Raw genomic sequence first — 21,414 nt, forward strand, 5'->3', positions numbered from 1 at the left:
TAACTTAGAAGAATGTCCCTCTAGTTTTCTTTCAATTGTTTTGTCATTAAATCACACACATAGACCTGGCGATTCACAGACCTGTACCCCTGGGGATAAAAATATATGTTTATAAAAAATTAAAAATTAAAAAAAAATCACACACATAGGCCTCTAGCACAGCTCCATTCTTCCATTTACTGAATATCCACAATTTCAAGCACCCAGCTTGGCACTGGGCATACAGCGCTAATTACTGTGCTATCCCAGCTTCATGGAAGTAACAGTAAATACTCAAGAGCTGCATGTCAATTTATTGCAAAAGAATGTATTTTAATGGATTCAGTCTACATTCAGAATTTGTTTGAACTCTGTTGAAGATGCAAAGAACATTTCATCAGTGAAATGTTCAACAACACCTTACATGGCTGTCATCTCTGCAGAGTGTATTGCTAGGGCAGATGAGAACTTCATTACTACCTTTCAAAAGTTTCCCCAAACTGTAGGTTATGGGTAATTTTTACTTAAGTAATGTTATTTGCAAAACTTTCAAATATTAATAAATACATTTTAAAATAAAAAGAAGGTATGTTACAAATTTTACATTAGATGACACAGTTAAAAGCACCATATAAAATAAAATCTAAAGCAATAGCTATCACCGCAGCAAGCAAAGTCTGAGTTAGTGCTGAGAATCTGGGTTCTAGCTCAGGGGAAACACTGATATGGCAGCAAATTTATTTTCGAGGGATGAAATACAGTCTCAAAGACTCAAATAGATCACAGGAAGGAAGTTTTATTTCATCCTCTTCAAGGCTCCAACATTCCCCATCTACTGAATTGCAGGACTCACTCTGTCTCCTTGATATGGAAGCTAATATGTTCGGTTATAGCGACATGCCCAGAGCAATTCTTTTAAAAACTTTGGAATGATTTAGCTCCACCAACTGACATAAATAGTCCTCGGTACACAAAATGCAGGCAGCTATCGAAACCAGGAATTCACCAGACCAAATGAAAAGAATCATTAAGTCTCTTAAAGTGATGATGCTTTCAAAATGTTAAGGGGCACCTGGATCGCTCAGTCACTTAAGCATCTGTCTTCGGCTCAGGTCATGATCCCAGGGTCCTAGGATCCAGCCCGTGTGGGGCTCCCTGTTCAGTGGGGAGCCTGTTTCTCCCTCAGCATACCCCCCCAATCTCATGCTCTCTCTCTCAAATAAATAAATAAAATCTTTATTTTTTAATTTTTAAAAATACTTTATTTCTCAGAGAAAGAGCACAAGGAGGGGTAACAGCAGGCAGAGGGAGAAGCAGGTTCCCAGCTGAGCAAGGAGCCCAATACAGGATTTGATCCCAGGACCCGGATCATGACCTGAGCAGAAGGCAGATGCTTAAATGACTGAGCCACCCAAGCATCCTACAAATAAATAAATTAAATCTTTTTTTTTTTTTATTCTCAAAAGAAGTGTTCTTGAAATATGACTTTGGAACACTTCTCTTAATATCAAAATATTTCAGTTTTCTTTATCTTTCCTATTTATTTAAGCCTGAAGTAGAAAGTCAGTACTCTGGTCTTAGAATCCAGAAACATAATTACTGTGAACATATTTAATTAAAGTACATCAGTCTGTATTGTTAATTTTCTGTTAAATCCATGTAAGTCTAAGACTTCTGTTCACCCATAAGGTGAGCTCTGCACCCATTTGATAGATGGCGGTGACAGAATTAATGCCTCTAAATCAGGTCAGATCTCCTAGAGTACGGAGACAACTCAAGGAAAACATTGCAGTCAATCATTCATGCAAAATTAAAGTCAGCAGATGCACCAATATGGCTGCTTCACAAATCAAGTCTTGCCTTGTATGAATCTCATGCTAATTAGCAGACAGCGCTGTAATGACCCATGTGCCAGCTCTTCACTAGAATCAGGGACAAGGATTCCATCTTCCTCAAGTGTGTCCTCAGTGCCTGACAGAGTAGAGAATGTACTCACGAATGAAAAACAAACTGCGGCCAGGTTTTGCTGCTGCTCTGGGAAAATATTTTAGAATAGTTCAAAAAAGTGTATGAACCGTTAAGGAAGTAAACAGTCCTGATTGGTACCACGTCTTTTGATGACCTCTGATATTACCGGGCGATAGCTGAAAAAAACGTGTGTCTGATGTTAATTACAGTTGTTCAGAATTCTCTTCTCATTTAAAAAAAAAAAAAAAAAGGTCCCAAACAATTCCAAAATATATGATGTCAAAGTAAAAGTGGATAGGTAATTGTATGCTGCTGTCCTCTGCTTTGACCTGACCACTGGTTCAAATGACGGACTTCTGAAGACATTCTCCAATAACCAGAAGCTGTGGAGAATAACTAATAATTTAGATGACAGAATCAGGTTCCTAATTTAATGTCTTATTCTTAACTCAAAAGATAACTTTTTCAATATATGCCCAAAAAGATGTTAACCAAGCAATGCCACTGCTACAATGTTCTCTAACGAAAGAACAAAACTGTTCAAAATCTTTTTTGCACTTCTTAAGCTAGGGGAAAATGTAAATAGTGGAAGAGTTTAATAAATATGACACATATCTACATTTTATTTTTTTTTAAATTTTATTAATTTATTTGACAGAGAGAGATCACAAGTAGGCAGAGAAGCAGGCAGAGAGAGAGGAGGAAGCAGGCTCCCTGCTGAGCAGAGAGCCCGATGCGGGACTCGATTCCAGGACCCTGAGATCATGACCTGAGCCGAAGGCAGCGGCTTAACCCACTGAGCCACCCAGGCGCCCCCATATCTACATTTTAGGTATTGAGAAATCATTACCTAGATTGGGGTTGACAATTTATGCTCTGCAGGCCAAATTTGGCCTGTCGCCTGTTTATGTTCAGTCTGAGAACTAAAAAGTGGCTTTTAGGGGCACCTGGTGGCTAGGTGGTTGAGCTTCTGCCTTTGGCTCAGGTCAAGATCCCAGGGTCTTGGGATTCCGCCCCACATCAGGCTCCCCTGCTCAGCAGGAAGCCTGCTTCTCCCTCTCCCACTCCCCTTGCTTGTGTTCCTTCTCTCAATCTGTCTCTCTCTCTCTCTCTTTCTGTCTAATGAATAAATAAATAAATAAATAAAATCTTTTTTTTTTTAAGTGGTTTTTATGTATTGAAGGCTCTGTGATATAAAAAAAAATAGCAACAACAAAACAAAATGAGGAATACCATTCACCAGAGACCGCATATATCTCATAAATAAAATATCTGTTATCTGGCCCCTTGTAAAAAACGTTCGCTGACCCCTGATAAAAACTGACCAAAAAAGATGTTCATATAATAAGCAGGGCACAAGACAGCATCTGTAGTATTTCATTTTATAAAATTCCGCAGCTGTATGTGTACACACACAGAAATATCTAGAAGAAAATGAGTGACAGTGGTGATTTCTGAGTTCTGAAACTGTACTTTTTCTTTATCCTTTTCATTCACAGACTGATTTTTAAAGTAATGTACATGTGTCATTTTTATAGTAAGAGGCTATTTTCATTTTGAAAAACAGAGCCCCCTAAAACATGGTCAAAGTTAATACTTACCATGCTTCCTTTCTATGGCAGCAAGTCTCGGGACTTAGCATGCATTTACTTACATGAATCCTTACAACATCCAATAAAATATATACTTTTCCAGTCTTATTGTCAATTTCAGAACTAAGAGAGAGCTAATTACTTGTCCAAGTTTGCACTAGAATGTCTTGGAGCTGGGGTTAAAGTCTTGAAAGTGCTATTCCTAAGACTATGTGTCTCACCGCTACACAATCCTGCCCTGCAAAGGCATGGATCAGATGGGTCCTGAGGGCAAGGCTGGGGCAAAACTCCTGGGTCATTTTTGATGTCAATGTTTAAGCAATTCATAGTGTGGTATGACCTCCAGAAAAAGATGTCAATCTTTTGTTTCATAAACAGTATCGAGAACCAAAGAAGCTATCATTCTGCTCTATATCTAGAGTACTGGACAAAACTCTGAGAATTGTATTCAGTTGTGTCCTGCTTGGAGGAAAACAACTGATAATCTGAAGCATTTCAAAGGGAGAACAAAAGAATGGCCAGGAGGGAAAAGCAACTCAAAGCTTTGTTTTAAGAAGTTTATAGCAGAAGACATAAATTAAGGAAAATCACACAACTGTCTTCACTATTTGAAGACCATTAATAAGGGAGAGTTCAGTCTTGTTCTCTGACTCCAAGAATAGAAACAGGACCATTACATTACTAGTCATGAGGAAGTAGCTCTTACCTTGATGGATGTAAAATGTTTTTTCTTAACACCAATAGCACAAATGGACTATTCACTCCAGTGGTGTGTTGCTTCCCCAAAGCTTTTATATAAAAAAAAGAGAGAGAGAGAGAGAGAGAGTCACCCCTCAAAGGGGACTGAGTGTGCTAGCTTAGCCACAAATGGTAAAATCAAATGGCCACAGGCTGGAGAGCAAGCTTGTTCCACACACTAGAAATAACTCGAACACATAAAAACTCAACCAAATGGACCAGTGTTTTCAAACTCCAACCTAGAAAATATCCATCGTTGGGTTGAAAGTAATCATCTCTCTTTTCATGGATGAGGGTGTGAGAAAAGGCACATTAATTTTTAGGCATTTTAGTCCTTCAAGGATATACATAAGAAATAGAAAGTGAGGAACAAAACTGTCAAACCCAACACTTAGCCTGGATGTTGAAATCCAAACCACATCCTACTGTCTTCATGAAAATGGCTCTGCTGCCTTTGACTGTCTTGATTAGAATCGGTTCCAGGATCTTCCAGAACTGCCCTTGGGTTTGCACCGAAAGAGTCCTTGAATTGCTGCCTCAAAATCCTCACCTTGCTGTTTCCGGCAATCCTGAACTGTTGTAATCATGACTCTTACCCAATTCTAATCAGGTCCTTGCCTTGACAGGCCTGCCTTAAGTCAAATTTCCAATTCTCCGAGACAGTGCCAAAGCTCTGTGGGGTGGAGCTCCTTCTTGCCATGGTAGGCAATACATTCAGCTTTCTCTTATCAAAAGGCTTTGTTGTAATGTTTGGGGAGCCAAATTTTGACAAAGGGAGCTAGAGAAGAATGGCACCCAATAATAATGATCCCAGAGAGAGAGAGTTAGAAACGGATACGTAAGGAAGATTAAAGTAGTAAGGTAGGAGCAACTTGGCAACGCTACAATCATGGTAGACACTGTGATGGTATGGTGATCAGTTCAGGAAATAGGCAATTATAAAGAAAACAAATTAATTGCATGTCCTTGTGTGCTTGTGTTTAGGGGAAGAAAAAAAAAGTGGAACTTGGATGATGCTACTTTTGGTATCTAACAAATGACCAAAACCCTTATCCCTCCACATGACATATGGCCCTCTAAGCTTAAAGACAGAAGCTAGACAAATAAATCACACAAGGAATATGCCAAATGTTGTGATTAAATCTGGGTAATGCTCGCTTTCTTGACATTGACTTTTGTACTTGCCCTTTACCCTTTGTTCCTTAGCAAGAGTGCAGAGGTAGGAAGGAGGGGAAGGGAGGCCATAGGACAGGCTGCTTATTATTACCCATGCCATAGGACAGGCTGCTTATTATTACAAACTTCATAGAATGGAACTTGAAAAGCTTGCAAGCGAACAAGAAGAGGGCCAAGTGAATAAAAAGAATGATTTTTTTTTTTTTTTTTTTTTTTACTCTTCAATAGTAAACAAAGACACATCTGGTATTTCTCACTCTATTCACCATTCTATTTTTCTATTACTTTTGCTTCAACCTCTTAAAGGCCCAGATGCACTGAGTTCTTAGAATTACAATTGAATAAACACCAATGTCAGAGAATGTAAGATGTGTATAGTATGAACCTGGGTTAGGAAAGCATGGGTCAGAGATCCTTGCAGCAAGACATTGAAAGATATTTTTAAAGCAAATGATTAACAAAAGCAAGCTTGACGGGTAGAAAAAGCAGAGAGACTCACTAAGGCAAAGAGAAGATCAAATCACAAATAAGAAGTTGAGACAGTACCTATATTGAAAGCTTAGGTAACTATAACATTTTAACTACAAAGTAGAAAGTAAAATTGGGGGGGTGGTGGTGTCCTCATTCGCTATGTGTGGGTATGTCGTAGGAACTTGGCAAATTTATTTATATTATCACCCAAAGGTGTACAGTGAGTATAACTTCACATGGTAAACAGATACAGAGCATCTGACCCCAAATAAAATTGTAGAATATGATGGTTGTGAAAAATTCTGGAATCTAATGAAAAGATATGTAACATTTTTGTCAAGGCTATGTTTGGACTCTTTTACAGGAAAATGTGAATGGTGTTCTTTGCTTGCTCTCACTCCTGAAAAACTGTGAAGAAGTATAAAGAAAACAAAAGCACCAGGGGCTGGGATTGCAAAATTGACTGTGATAAGAGAGCCAGTAAGTGGGAAATAGGAAAAGAATTCATCCACTGAATCTCAGTGCCAGGTGACGTTACCCCATGCTGGGCTGCAGAAGTATGGATGGCGAGCATGAGCAGACAGGGCTCCAGGTGGCATTAACAGAGAAGCTTCTCACTGTATGCTTGTCCATTCAGGCTCCTGTAATAGAATATCACAGACTGGGGGGGCTTTCAAACCTCAGAAATTTATTCTGACAGTTCTGGAGGCTAGCAAGTCCAAGATAAAGGTGCACTGAGTGTCTGGTGAGGACTCATTTTCCTGGTTCCTAGACAGCCATCTTCTCTGTGTCCTCACAGGGGAAAAGAGATGAAGGAGCCATTGTCTCTTTTCTAAGAGCACTAATTTCATTCTGACAGGTAATCCTGTCACCTCTCAAAGGGCCGTGCCTCCAAAGACCACCATCTTGGGGATTCCATTTCAACATAAGAATCTCGAGGAGACAGACTCAGTCTATGGCAAACAGGAGGTAAAACCAAGGGGCTTGAGGGTGAAGGATGAAGATAATGCAGAGCCAGAACAAAAGGAATCGTCTAAGAGGATGTGAAATGGTACCCAAGAAAAGCTGATACAAACAGTACTGAAAGCCATGGGACAGGATGGAGAGCATCAAGACAGAACGGAGAGAGAGAAACTTTGAGTCTAGGACAACCTCAGTGCTTTGAAGCAGAAAGTTAAGGAACAGACACGGCAGAGAGGCAACTATGGGGGAAGTAGGATAAAAGCCAAGACAGTGTGCATTCTTGGAAATAAATTAAGGAAGGGATTCAAGAGGAGCCGTCATCAGTTATGTCAAATAGCTGGGGGAGCAACTGAGCAAAAGAATGATGGTTTACAGCAACAATGTGAAGGTTATTGACTTTTAAGAGCAGCAGGCAAGAACCCACCGGGGGTTGAAGACTGGATGCAAGGAGAGGAATGGGGGAAAGTGATTGTAGGTAACTTTTCCAAGAGCTTTATGATAGTAGGAGAAAAAAGTGGGAGAGTCCCTGAAAAGATGTGAGGTGAAAGGAGCTTCTTTTCTTTTTTTTTTAAAGATTCATTTATTTATTTTAGAAGCAGAGGAGCAGAGAGGGAGTGAGAGAGACAGAACTAAGCACTCTACACTGAGCATGGGGCCAGAGGCCAGGCTCGATCTCACGACCTTGACATCACAACCGGAGCTGAAACCGAAAGTCAGAAATTTTGGAACCCAACTGTGCCCCCCAGGCACCTTTTTTTTTTTTTTTTTAGAATAAAGAAACTGCATGTTCATATGTTTATGAGGATGACACAGAAGAAAGGACAGAATTAATAATGCAAAAGAGGAGAAAATGGCTCAGGATTCTGTGGAGTGGGTAGAAGGAGGTAGACTCTTCTGTGCTCGGGCAGGAGTATTGGGGCAATTGGTCCAGATTTCCTGGAGATGGCTCAGATTATAGATGCAGACTGAGGTAGGCAGGCAGTGAATAGTGCTAGAGTTCTCTTTGGATGATTTTTATTTTCTTGGAGACGCAGAAAGCAAAATCACAGGCTGAGAATGAACAAAGGAGGGGAGGTACTAGAGGCCTGAGGAAAATTGAGAGGCATACAGTCGTCCTACAAGAGAGGAGGGAAGAGTAAATGCACTGAGGACAACTGCACAACAGCACAGGGGCCCTCAGAGCCCCCTGGGCAGAGTGGCATGGCCCCTACAGAGCCAGAGAATCTGATTGAGAACGCCGCCTCTTTCAGCTTTACCTTTGTGATCTGGGCAAGTTAGTAACTCTCTGCTTTCCCTTTCCTGCTCTCCAAAACAGGAATGATAATACTACTTTCCTTAAAGAATAGAGGATTAGACGATCATCTATATTTATCACACATATACAGATGACAGACACATAGCATAGAATTATGCCTGAAGCAGTAACTTTTATCTACAACCACTATCTATATTGATGTTAATGACCATGAATTAATTTCAATTCAAGATAAACACCAAAGATCAATATTTATCAGAGTCACTTAACTCCTTCCTCATTCAGCACCTAATAAAATAAATGACCAAGTCCTGTTCACGCTAATTTTATAAAATCATTAAATATTATGTTGCCTCATACAAAACTGCTCCTTTTCTGCAAAAATTAAATGAAATTCAACTCTTAAGTTCCCAAATCTGTGACCACTTTAGCAGAGGGACCCAAGCCCTAATAAACCGTAGGATTTTTGGAGTGCTTTATGGGCAAGTTTCTTCAAATGCCAAAATGCGAATGCATTCAGCCTTCCCATATCTTTTTCTGTATCTGTTCCTAGTTTGTTTTAGAACTACATGACATTCACACACACACACGCACACACACACACCTACCTAAAAACTTTCTTTGAAAAAAAAAATCACTGGCAAAAAGCATTTTTTTAAAATTGAAGAAAGAGGCATCTATGTCAGTCAAGAGAGAAATGAGTGATGAGCTCTCAGAAGCGGAAAGGGAAGTGAAGGGTCCGCAGACTAGAAAGATCAATTGAGCCCCTGCGGGAGAAAACCGAGATTCAGCAGGGACCCCTCCCGGGCCTGGCCCTGAAACAGAGATTTCCCAGGAAAATATCACGAAGATGAGTGATGACCCACAGGAGAAGCAAACCCCTCCAAACAGTAACAACCCCCACAGCCCAAGAAGACAGTCAACGCTTGCTGAAAAACAAACAAGCAAACACACCTCAAGTCTGAACCAGTAAGACCCGCGCTGTTTCTCCCTCAATACATAACTCGGCGGATTCCCCTCGCTCAAACATCTGTTCCAGCCTGAAAACTTCCAAATGGTAGTGTGATGACCCAGTGTGGACCCAAAGAATCAATTAAAAAGGAACCTTGAGTCTTCTGCACAGGTCTATGTATAGATTTGCTGGATAATACTTTACCTTCCCCTCCCACCCCCCCCCAAAAAAAATGTGGCGACAGGGTCTGAAGAATGAAAATATCATTTGAATTCAATCCACTGCTTGGATTTAAGGGAGCCCGTGTTGGCCGAACCTCCAAGCTGCCTTCCTTTAAACTGAGGAGATCGTTGGGCGGATGTGCAGGCTACAGTCTCCTGGGTCTCTGGGCTTGAGGACAGCCTTTTGCAAACACAATCAGTTCTAAAATATGCAAACGTCTGCCTCTGTTTACACAGAAACCGTTTTATTTTCTAACTTAAATAACAAAAATGAGTTCTATTTCCAGAAGAATTCACTACCAAACTACTTCATTTGGAAGTTGAGGTGCCAAGATGCATAATACATATGAAATTCATGGGATTTCTACACATTTGAATTGCCAAATTCAACTTGAACGAACTGTAGTAGTGAAAATGCAAGCCGTTGCAGTAACCCTTGGCTTAATCCATATTTAACACGTATTGACAGGCTTTTATTATTATTATTATTATTATTAGGAAGGCAATTATCACACACCATCTGCTGCCAGTTCAATGGAACTAATTCAGTTGTTAAATTACAAATGGAAAGGACTGAGTTATAAATATGTTTGAGTAAAACGGACCCTGGGCAGATTTCTTTTGGGGATGTCTGGTGCGCCCAACTCCCAGTCCTGTAAGGGTGGATAATTCGGTCCCTGTCCTTCTTTCTCCCTCTGCTTTGCAATTTCAGTGTATGGACACATCTGCCAGAAAATGGAGAGAACAAGAAGTGATGAGTATACCTACATCCCTGCAGGTGTATGACTCCATGTTAGAAACAGTAACCACGCATTGTTTGGAACTGTTTATAAAAAACAGAAAAGTGACGAAAGTGCTGTACAACTCTCAGCCCCCTGAGGGCAAATACAAAACAGAATTTTTCATTGTACCGCACAGTGGACAGATTCATGAATTTCTAGACTTACAGACATATTTAGTAGATAAAATTGTTATTAACCAGTGCTTCTTAATTTATTAAGAAATTAACAAATAAATTTTAATTTATTAATTTAAGTAATTTAATTAAATTAGTTAAATTTCTTAATTAAATTACTAGATTTAATTAAGAAATTTCACTGGTGAAATTTACATTTTCCATGAGTCAATTTATAAAGATATCAAAGAATAAATTAAACATGTTAATTTATTAATTTATGCCGTTAAACATATTAATTATGCTGTTAAACACAGCAGATAGTTTCTTTGATTCCCGAGTTACCTCATATAAGAATAAAAGACCAAAAAAAAAAAAATACAAATGCAGAAGTACAAAGAGATCAAGAAAGAAGAGACTAGTAGAAATGAGATCTCAACATTTTGAAAGACAGAAAATAGACGGAGAAATTGTAAATGACTTTGCGGGGAAGAAGAGGACAGAAAGTTACGCGACCAGCAGAAATCCAGAGAACTTCAGCCATTGGAGACAATGACACCTCGGAAAGCAGAATTGAGTTGCAGGAATAAAAATTAAGACTCTATTAAAAGCTGGCATACAAATCTTAACCTCTTAGATGTCTCCCTAACCCAGCACACCTGGGCCAATGCCCTTTATTCCTTTCTCCTTCCATTTATCCTATGGAAGACCAAAGTCTGGCCTTAAAGAAATCCTAGACTTTCCAATTAGCTCTTAATTGCATCACCCATAAATGAAAGCATAGCAAAGGAACACTAATATTTTCAGAAGGCTCAGTGCTAGATATTATCCATTTGCCTTTCCAGAACCACCCCTCTTCCTCTCTACCCTGAAGTGTGACTTAGGAGGCCAAGCTCCAGAGACCCAAGCCAAGTCCTGTCTCCCATGTGGATTGGTAAATGTCTGGCACCAGCTACAGACTGCTGGTGAAGGAACAGTGAAATCTCTCTCCTTCCTGGGCCACAGGTTAGAGTAACAACATTTCCTTATCAAATGATATGCTATTTATTAAGCAATATAATAGTGGCTTTTTTTTTTAAGTAGGTATTTTCAGGCAACCTTCGTCTCCAGCAACAACTATCATTAGTTCCAATAATTTCTCCTTCTCCTATCCTTTAGGCTTCGGGGAAGTAACAGCTCTGTGTGGCTGCTAACCTCTGCTTTTCACTATTCCTTTTTGTTAACCCTTAACCCTGCAAACAGATCTTGCTTGTGTGTGCCAACTGTCACCTACCAGAATCCTATCGATACAGCCTCTGGCTTGAAAGACACAGACCAAGCCAAATAAGCAGAGACCCCTTTTTAGAAATAGCGGAGTTATCAGGTCATCAGTTATCAGTTATATATCAATTATCAGTTCATAAATATCTTATTTATGAACAGGAGATACCAAAAAATAACATCAGAGAATAAGAAAAGGTATTAAGATAGTACATTCAATGAATAACAATAAGAACATAATGCTAAAGAAAAACTATCAGAGAACTGAAAAATTCTCTTGGAAATTAAAATTTTAATCAACTAAGAGTTTTTTTTTAAAGATAGAAGATAGACTAAGGAAAATCTACTAGAAAGTAAATAAGAAAGACTGAAACCGGAAAATGGGAGAGAAAATTTTCAAAAATTTGAGCACTGACCCAGGACATAGAACATCCCACTAACAGGTATTCTAGAAAGAGAGAACAGGGAAAACAAAAGGAGTAAATTATCAAGAAAAGAATTTAAGAAATCAGGGAAGCTGGGTGAAGGATATACCAGAATTATTTGTACTATTTTTGTAAATTGTATTATTTCTATATTATTTCAAAATGAAAAATTTATTTAGATGGCACATGTACCTACACATGTAACACATATAAAATCTCATTTGGCTATATGTGTTCAAGTAGGAGAAGACAGATGATATACAAAGGATCAAATGGCACAGGACTTCTCGATGCAATGGGAATGTGAAGGCAATGAAGTAATGATGTCAAAATGTTGGCAGAAAATTACTTTCAACCTAGAATTATGAACCCAGTCAAACTGTCAACCAAGTCTTAAGTTCAAAATAAAGATATTTCAAAACTTGTAAGAACTGCAGAAAATTTATCATCTATGCTCTTTTCCTTAGGAAACCACAATTGAACATGTTACAGCAAAATAAGGTAGAAAACCAAGAGAGGAAGACTTGGGATCAAGAGATAGGCTTTCAATCCTTGGGGCTGGACAGTGGAAGTCCCAGGAGGACAGTCATGGTGCAAATCTAGAGAACAGTCCATCAGGCAGGGGCAGGGCCAAGATATGGAAAGATGTTTCCCCGGGGAGAAAAGAGGAATTATGGGTTAGTTGATGCATTTGAATATTTGGGGAATAAAAAAGGAGACTGCCATTAATTCCAGGAAAAAAACCAAAATGTTGTGCCAGAAAGAAAACCATCAGCAATATTCACATAATAATGATAATGTAAGCATCAACTATGGTGTAAATAAAAACTCTAATATAGAGAGGGTCTGAGAGAGGCATATTATCAACTCCCATCACAGGAAGCAAAGTCCAAAATTGATAATAAAGAAATAAGACTCATATGTTGTTTGAAAATATGTATGTTAATGCCAGATGAAATAGCAAGAGAATTAAAAGTTACTGCTTGAGGCACCTGGATGGCTCAGTGGGTTAAGCTGCTGCCTTCGGCTCAGGTCATGATCTCAGGGTCCTGGGATTGAGTCCCGCATCGGGCTCTCTGCTCAGCAGGGAGCCTGCTTCCCTCTCTCTCTCTCTCTCTGCCTGCCTCTCCATCTACTTGTGATCTCTCTCTGTCAAATAAATAAATAAAAATCTTTAAAAAAATAAAATGAAATAAAAGTTACTGCTTTTGCAGAAAGAGACTAAGGGTTAAAGGGAGTCAGGGTGGCAGACCCCTGTTTTTTAAGGTAAGCTTGGCATTTTAATATCAAGTATATACATATTAATTTGATAAAAATAAATTAAAAAATAAAAATACAATGACCAAGTATTCTTTATATGCCCTACCATTTAAGTTAAAGTATATTTATATCTATATTATTTGTATCCATATCTAAAGATAAACTTAACTAACTTCAAGGAGTTTCTTCATGAAATTAACAACCTAGGGAATGGAAATAATGATGTACATTGGGATCACCTAGTCAAATACTCATCTGTTCATACCTCCTTAGATTTTCCAGAATAGTCATAATTTCAAATATTTTATCCTACTACCCTGATAAATATGCTGATACTCATCGGATCATGTGACCTAATTTTCTGATTGAAAATTATTGTTCCTCTACCTTTAATCTGTTGCTAATGTGATTTAGGCACATCAAAGAACTGAATGCTGGGCTATCACGAACCTTGAACACAAGTAGAGAAAAATCTATCGCCTATATCTTCAGTGCGGTAAAGGTCACCTTCAGACAAAACAATCATCTTGCTGTTTTAGCCATGGCATTTAAAGAATTACAGCTACAGTTCTGGAAATATAGATCCATTTTGAAATCACCGGCCACCGTTTGCTTAACCTTTTCAGATAGCTAAATCATAAGGTGTGTTGCAAGTAAAGCAAAGAGCTTTCAGAGAAAATATGTAAGTGGTGGATGATGAGGCAAAGGGAAAAATGAAGCAAGAATGTTCTCGTATCCATCAGTTCACTGAATTCTTTTTTTTTTTTTTTTTACATTTTTAATCAAGTCTTTTAATTCCACGATTGTTAACATACAGTGTTACATTAGTTTCAGGTATAAATATAGTGATTCAACAATTCTGTACACTACTCAGTGGCTCTTAATCCCCTTCACCTATTTCACCCATCCCCCAACCCAACTCCTCTCTGATGACCCCTACTTTGTTCTATGTGGTTGAGTGATTCTTGTTTGGTCTCTATTTCCCTTTGCTCATTCATTTGTTCCTTAAATTCCACATATGAGTGAAATCATATAGTAACTGCCTTTCTCTGACTTTTTTGCTTAGCATAACACTCTCTACCTCCAACCATGTCATTGCAAATGGCAAGATTTCGTTCCCTTTTTTTATGGCTGAACAATAGTTCATTGTACTCATCTATCAATACTTGGACTGCTTCCATAATATGGCTATTGTAAAGAATGCTGCAATAAACAAAGGGGTGCATGAATCCCTTTGAATTAGTGTTTTTGTATTTGGAGGGTAAATACCCAGTAGTGCAATTACTGGGTCATAGGGGTAGTTCTACTGTTAGCTTTTTGAGGAAACTCCATACTGTTTTCCATAGTGGCTGCCCCAGTTTGCATTCCCACCTACAGTGCATGAGGGTTCCCCTTTCTCACACCCTTGCCAACGCCTGTTGTTTCTTTTGCTTTTGATTTCAGCCATTCTGATAGGTGTGAGGTGATATCTCATTATAGTTTTGATTTGCATTTCCCTGATGATGAGTGATGTTGAGCATCCTTGAATGCCTTTGTTGGCCATCTAGATGTCTTCTTTGAACAAATGTCTGTTCATTACTTCTGCCCATTTTTAATTGGATTATTTGTCCTTGGGTGTTGGGTTCTATCAATTCTTTATATATTTTGGATACTAATCCTTTATTGAATAAGTCATTTCTGCCTATCTTCTCCCATTCAGTAGGTTGTCTTTTAGTTTTCTTCATTGCTTCCTTTCTGTGCAATAGCTTTTTATTTTCACATAGTCCCAATGGTTTATTTTTGCTTTTATTTCCCTTGCCTCAGGAGACATATCTAGAAAAATGTTACTACAGCTAATATCAGAGAAATTGCTGTCTGTGTTCTCTAGATTTTTACAGTTTTAGGGCTCATATTTAGGTACATGATCCATTTTAAGTTTACTTTTGTGGATGGTATAAGAAAGTGGTCCACTTTCATTTTTTTGCACGTAGCTGTCCAGTCTTCCCAAATACTGTATGTTGAAGAGACTGCCTTTTTTTTTTGTATTACATATTTTTTCCTGCTTTGTCAAAGGTTAATTGACCACATAATCATGGGTTTATTTCTGCGTTTTCTATTCTGTTCTATTGACCTATGTGTCTATTTTTGTGCCAGTACTATACTGCTTTGATTACTAAAGCTTTGTAATATAACTTGAAGCCTGAAATTGTGAAAATTGCTCTTGGTGTTTTTATAGGGATTTAATTAAATCTGTAGATTGTTTGGGGTAGTATAGATATTTTAACAATATTTGTTCTTCCAATCTATGAGGGTAGAATATCTTTCCATTTCTTTTTGTCATCTTCAATTTCTTTCATCATTGTTTTATAGTTTTCAGAGTACAGATCTTTCACTTTTTTGACTAAGTTTATTCCTAGATACTTTATTATTTTTGATGCAATTGTAAATGGGATTGTTTTCTTAATTTCTTTTTCTGCTGCTTCATTATTAGTATAGAAATACAACAGATTTCTGTATGCTGATTTTATAACCTTTAACTTTACCAAATTCATTTATCAGTTCTAGCAGTTTTTTTGAGAAGTCTTTTATGGTTTTCTATATATAATATCATGTCATCTGCAAATAGTGGAAATTTTACTTCTTTACTGATTTGGATGCTTTTTATTTCTTTTTGTTGTCTGATTGCTGTGGCTCAGACATTCAGTGCTATACTGAATAGAAGTGGTGAGAGTCAACATTCATGTCTTGTTCTTAAGGGAAAATCTCTCATTTTTCCCCCATTGAGGATGATGTTTTCCGTGCATTTTTCATATAAGGCTTTCATTATGTTGAAGTATGTTTCCTCTAAACATACTCTGTTGAAGGTTTTTTTTTTTTTTTTATCATGAATGGGTGTTGTACTTTGTCAAATGTTTTTTTGCATCTATTGAAATGATCATATGGTTGTTATCCTTTCCTTTATGTGATGTGTCACACTGATTGTGATGAATGATTTTTTTTAATATATTGTTAGATTTGGTTTGCTAGTATTTTGCTGAGAATTTTTACACCTATGGTGATTAAAGATATTGGCCTGTAGTTCTTTTTTTTTTTTTTTTTTTTTTTTGGTAGTGTCAGTATCTGATTTTGGTATCAGAGTAATGCTGGCCTCATAGAATGAACTTGGAAGTTTTCCTCCGCCTTCTGTCTTTTGGAATAGCTTGAGAAGAATAGGTATTAACTCTTTTTTAAATATTCAGTAGCATTTTCCTGTGAAGCCATCTGTTGCTGGACTTTTGTTTGTTAGCAGTTTTCTGATAACTGATTCAAATTCTTTGCTGGTAATTGGTCTGTTCAAATTGTCTCTTTCTTAGTGCTTCAGTTTTGGCAAGTTATACATTTCTAGAAATTTATGCATTTCTTCCGGTTTCTTCAGTTTTTTTTGGCATCTAATTTTTCACAATATTCTGTTACAATTCTTTGTATTTGTATGGTCTTAGTTGTTATTTCCCTTCTTTCATTAAAGATTTTCCTTATTTGAGTCCTCTCTGGCTTTTTTCTGATGAGCCTGGCTAGAGGTTTGTCAACTTTGTTGGTCTTTTCAAAAAAACCGGCTCTTGGTTTCATTAATCTGTTCTATTGATTTTTAGATTCTATATCATTTATTTATACTCTAATCTTTATTATTTCCATCCTTTTGTTGGTTTTAGCTTTTACTGTTGTTCTTTTTTAGCTCCCTTAGGTGTAAGGTTATGTTGTTTATTTGAGATTTTTCTTTCTTGCTTCTTGAGATAGGCTAAAAACTTCTTTCTTCAAACCAGTTTTGCTGCATCCCAAAGATTTTGGACCATTGCGTTCCATTTTTATTTGTTTCCATGTAATTTTTTATTTCTTCTTTAATTTCTTGGTTGACCTATTTATTGTCTACTGGCATGTTATTTAACCCCTATGTATTTATGGTCTTTCCAGATTTTTCCAGGTGGTTGATTTCTAGTTTCATGGCATGGTTGTCAGAAAAGGATGCATTGTTGGAACACAACCTGGATCCTTGCCAACGTGACTGGGGTCATGGAAAATACTGTGAGAAAACTCTAGGAGATGGAGGGCAAGAGTCTCCCTGGGCCGACACCCAGAATAAACAAGGGAGGATCCCTGGAGTGTTTTCTTGGTCTCCTTTAGATAGATCTGATAAGTGAAGAAAATCCTTAATTTGCTCTTGTCATTTAAAGCGAAGAGATAATCGTTGTTGTTCACTCCTCTCACTTGATTGCCTGCACTAAATCACATCTCACATGTAGCCCACACCCTGCACATAAATCTATACCCTATTTCTAATTGGATCTTATGGAAGGTATAAAAGAAGTGATTGTAAGAAATAAAGACATCTACTGATCATCAGTCAGTAGTCCCCCCATCATTTCGACTCCAATCACCAGGATCCCCACCTCGCGAAGGTGACCATGCATGTTATGACTTTGATTTTCTGTATTTTTTGAGGTCACTTTGTGACCTAATATGTGATCTGTTCTAGAGAATGTTCCATGTGCAATTGAAAAGAATGTGTATTCTTGATGTTTTAGGATGGAATATTCTTAATATATCTATTAAATCCTCTATTCCCCGTGTATCACTCAAAGCCACGGTTTCCTTATTGGTTTTTCTGTTCAAATGATCTGTCAATTGATAGAAGTGGAGTGTTAAAGTCCCATATTATTAAATACATATTATTAATGTATTATTATGGATTAGTTTCTTTATCTTTGTTAACTATGTATTTATACTCTGTTGCTGATTGCCTAAATATTTACAATCACAATATTGCCTAAATATTTACAATATTTATAACAATCTTCTTGTTAGATTGTCCCTTTTATTATTACATAATGCCCTTATTTGTATCTTGTTATAGTCTTTGTTTTAAATTCTATTTTGACTGCTCTAAGTATTGCTACCCTAATTTTCTTTTGACATCTATTTGCATGATGTTTCTCCACCCCCTCACTTCCAATCTGCAGGTGTCTCGAGATCTGAAATGAGTCTCTTGCAGGCAGCATATAGATGGCTCTCTATATTGACACTCTATGTCTTTTGATTGGATCATTGGGCCATTTACACTCAGAGTAAACATTGATAGCTGTGTACTTATTGTCATTTTGTTACTTGCCTTGTGGATGTTTCTATAGATTTTCTCTGATCCTTTATTCTCTTGCTTTCCTTCATGATTTCTTGGCTTTCTTTGATATACTTAGATTCCTTTCTCCTTATTCTTTGCATATCTATTACTGGATTTTGCTTTGTGATTACCATTAGGTTTATATATAAATTTTCTGCATATAGCAGTCTATATTAGGTTGATGGTTGCCTAAATTTGAACGAGTTCTTTACTCCTCACCACCCCCCCACCCCAAGTTTTAGGTATATAGTGTCATATTTTACATCCTTTTATTTTGTGAGTACCTTTACTTATTTTTACAGATATACTTACTTATACTGTTTTTATCATTCCTAACTTTCATACTCTCACTTACAGTCTTTCCTTTCCACTCAAATATCCTCTTTAGTATTTCTTGTAGGGCTGGTTTTTATGGTCATGAGTTTCTTTAGTTTTTGTTTGTCTGAGAAACTCTTTATCTCTTCATCTATTCTGAATGATAGCCTTGCTGGATAGAGAATTCTTGGCTGCAGATTTTTCCCTCCCGGCACTTTGAATACATCATACCATTCCCTCCTGGCCTGGAAAGTTTTTACTAAAATATGTGCTAACAGCCTTATGGGGTTTCCCCTTCTATTTGATTGTCTTCTTTTTCCTTGCTGCTTTAAAAAAATTTTTTTTACCACTACTTTTTGCCATTTTAATTACTATGTGTCTTGGTGTGGGCCACCTTCAGTAGATTTTATTGGCAGATCCCCATGCCTCCTCCATCTGGATATTTCCTTCCCCAGATTAGAGAAGTTTTCAGCTATTACTACTTTAAATAAATAATCTGCCCCCTTTTCTCTTCTTCTTCTGAGATCCCTATAATGCAAATGTCATTATGCTTGATGGAGTCACAGAATCCCCAAGGTCTATTCTCAGTTCGCATAATTTTTTTCTCCCTCACCTGCTCAGCTTCACTACTTTCCACTACTCTATCTTCCAGGTCATTAATTCATTCATCAGCTTCCTCTAGCCTGATATAAGTTCATTTATTTCATCAAGAGTGTTTTTAATTTTGTTTGTTGTATTCTTCTGTGATTTGTTCTTTTTTTTTTTTTTAATATCTTTGCTAAGGGTGTCTCATTGACACTCTTAAAAGAGTGTCTGCCACTCTTTTCTTTCAGTATCTTTATAATCATTACTTTAAGTGCTCTACAAGGTGTTTATTTATATCTGTTTCACCCACGTCTCTTGCTATGGTTTTTTCTTGTTCTTTCATTTAGGACATATTCTCCATCTCCTCATTTTGTCTACCTCCCTATGTCTATTTCTGTATGTTAGAAAAGTCAACTACATCTCCTGCTTTTGAAGGTAATGGCCTTATGAAGAAAAGGCCCTATAATGCCTTGCAGTACAGTGTCCCCTGTTCAATAGGACCTGGCACTTCAGGTAGTATCTCCTATGTATGTTGCCTGTGCCCTGATGTTACATTCTGGACACCTTCCCCTTCAGTCCATTTGTCTGCAGGGGTTCTCTTTGCCTATTGTGGGGAGGGTTTGGTCCCTGGTCAGGTGGGGTTAAGTTTAACAAGGTATATGCTGGACTGCCTGTGAAATGAGACCTGTGGCTGCTGCTACTGAATCAATGTCCTTCAAAGTGCACGAGTCAGAGAAGTGGTGTTGGTGGGGTTTATGCTTCTGGGCAGTCCCGCAGCACTAGGACTGAGGCAAGCATGATTGGGGAAGACATATCTGCCAAACTGTGGGGTGGTGAGTCTGGATATATGCAATTAGGTAATGGGTATCAGCACCACGCTAGTCCCCACATGTGACCATGCATTTATGCTGGACGTGTAGGATAAGGAAATGGCACCTGCCAGCTCCCTTGTTCCTGGAAGATTCTCGCCACAATCCTTGTCTCTCCAGCTATGTCCTGAGATGAATAAATAAGGATTTCTCCTATGTACCACAGACATGTTTCAAACTGCTACTTTTATGCTGTATCTCCACAGGCTATCTCCCAGAGTTGAGCCTGCTGATTTTTTTTTTTAAATCCCAGTGTCTAAGTAGTATTGTGTGTAAGAACTCACAAAATTCAGCCCCTCCTGCTTTCAAAGGCAAATGTTATGGGGATTCACCCTCCCCATACAGGCTGCCGTCTGCAGTGTGACAGTCTGTTTCTTGCTCTTCTACGTGCTACTGGCTCCTTCTCCATCAGGGTGGTCTGTTTGGCTCCCAAACATCTCTGCCTCCCTTTTTTCCATGTGGCTTCTTCTCTACCTTTAATTGTGGAGTTTGTCTGTCAGTATTCAGGTTGTTTTCTGGCTTATTTACATGGATGTGAGTGTTATCTAGTTGTATCCATGGGAGCAGGTGAGCTTAGCATTCTCCTACTCTGTCACCTTCCCAGCCTTGTCCCATTCTCTTAACCAAATGCAATGGGTTACCTACATTTTATAGATGAGGAAAGTAAGGTTCGGAAAGCTTTTAACATGCTAAGGATGATAGATTAACTAGACAACTACTGAGCAGCTACTATGCATTCGATACTGCAGCATCACACACTGGGAATATGATGAGGATGGTTTTCAAGGAGCTCACACAATCAGGAAGAACACATAAGAAACCACAAATAGGTAAGTGGGATACTATAAAGCATTTGGAAGAGAAAGCCAACCCAGGGCCTCCTGGGAAGATGAGTGCTTGAGCTGAAACCTGAAAAACAAGTAGGAATTAATGAGGCAAAATAGTTAAGCTTTCATTCCAGTGATACTGTTTTAATATTTGTTAATTATTTTAGAGGATACTCAATACATACAATGCATGGTTCCCCTCTGTTACGGACTAAATATGTCTCCAGAACATTCCTATGTTATGCCCCAACCCCTAATGAGATAACAGAGGAAGTGGGGCCTTTGGGGATTAAGTTTAGATAAGACCATGAAGACAGGGCCCCCATGATGGGATTAATGTCTTTATAAAATGAGGAAGATAGACCAGAGGTCAGTTCTCTCTCTCCCCACCTTGTAAGTACATGGTGAGAAGGTGGCCAACCAATAAGAGAGCCTTTACCAGGAAACAAATCAGCCATCATCTTGATCTTGAACTTCCCCCCTCCAGAACTGTGAGAAAATAAAAATATGTTGCTTAAGCCACACAGCCTGT

Source organism: Mustela lutreola, chromosome 8 (genome assembly GCF_030435805.1).
Source record: "Mustela lutreola isolate mMusLut2 chromosome 8, mMusLut2.pri, whole genome shotgun sequence".
Lineage (NCBI taxonomy): Eukaryota > Metazoa > Chordata > Mammalia > Carnivora > Mustelidae > Mustela > Mustela lutreola.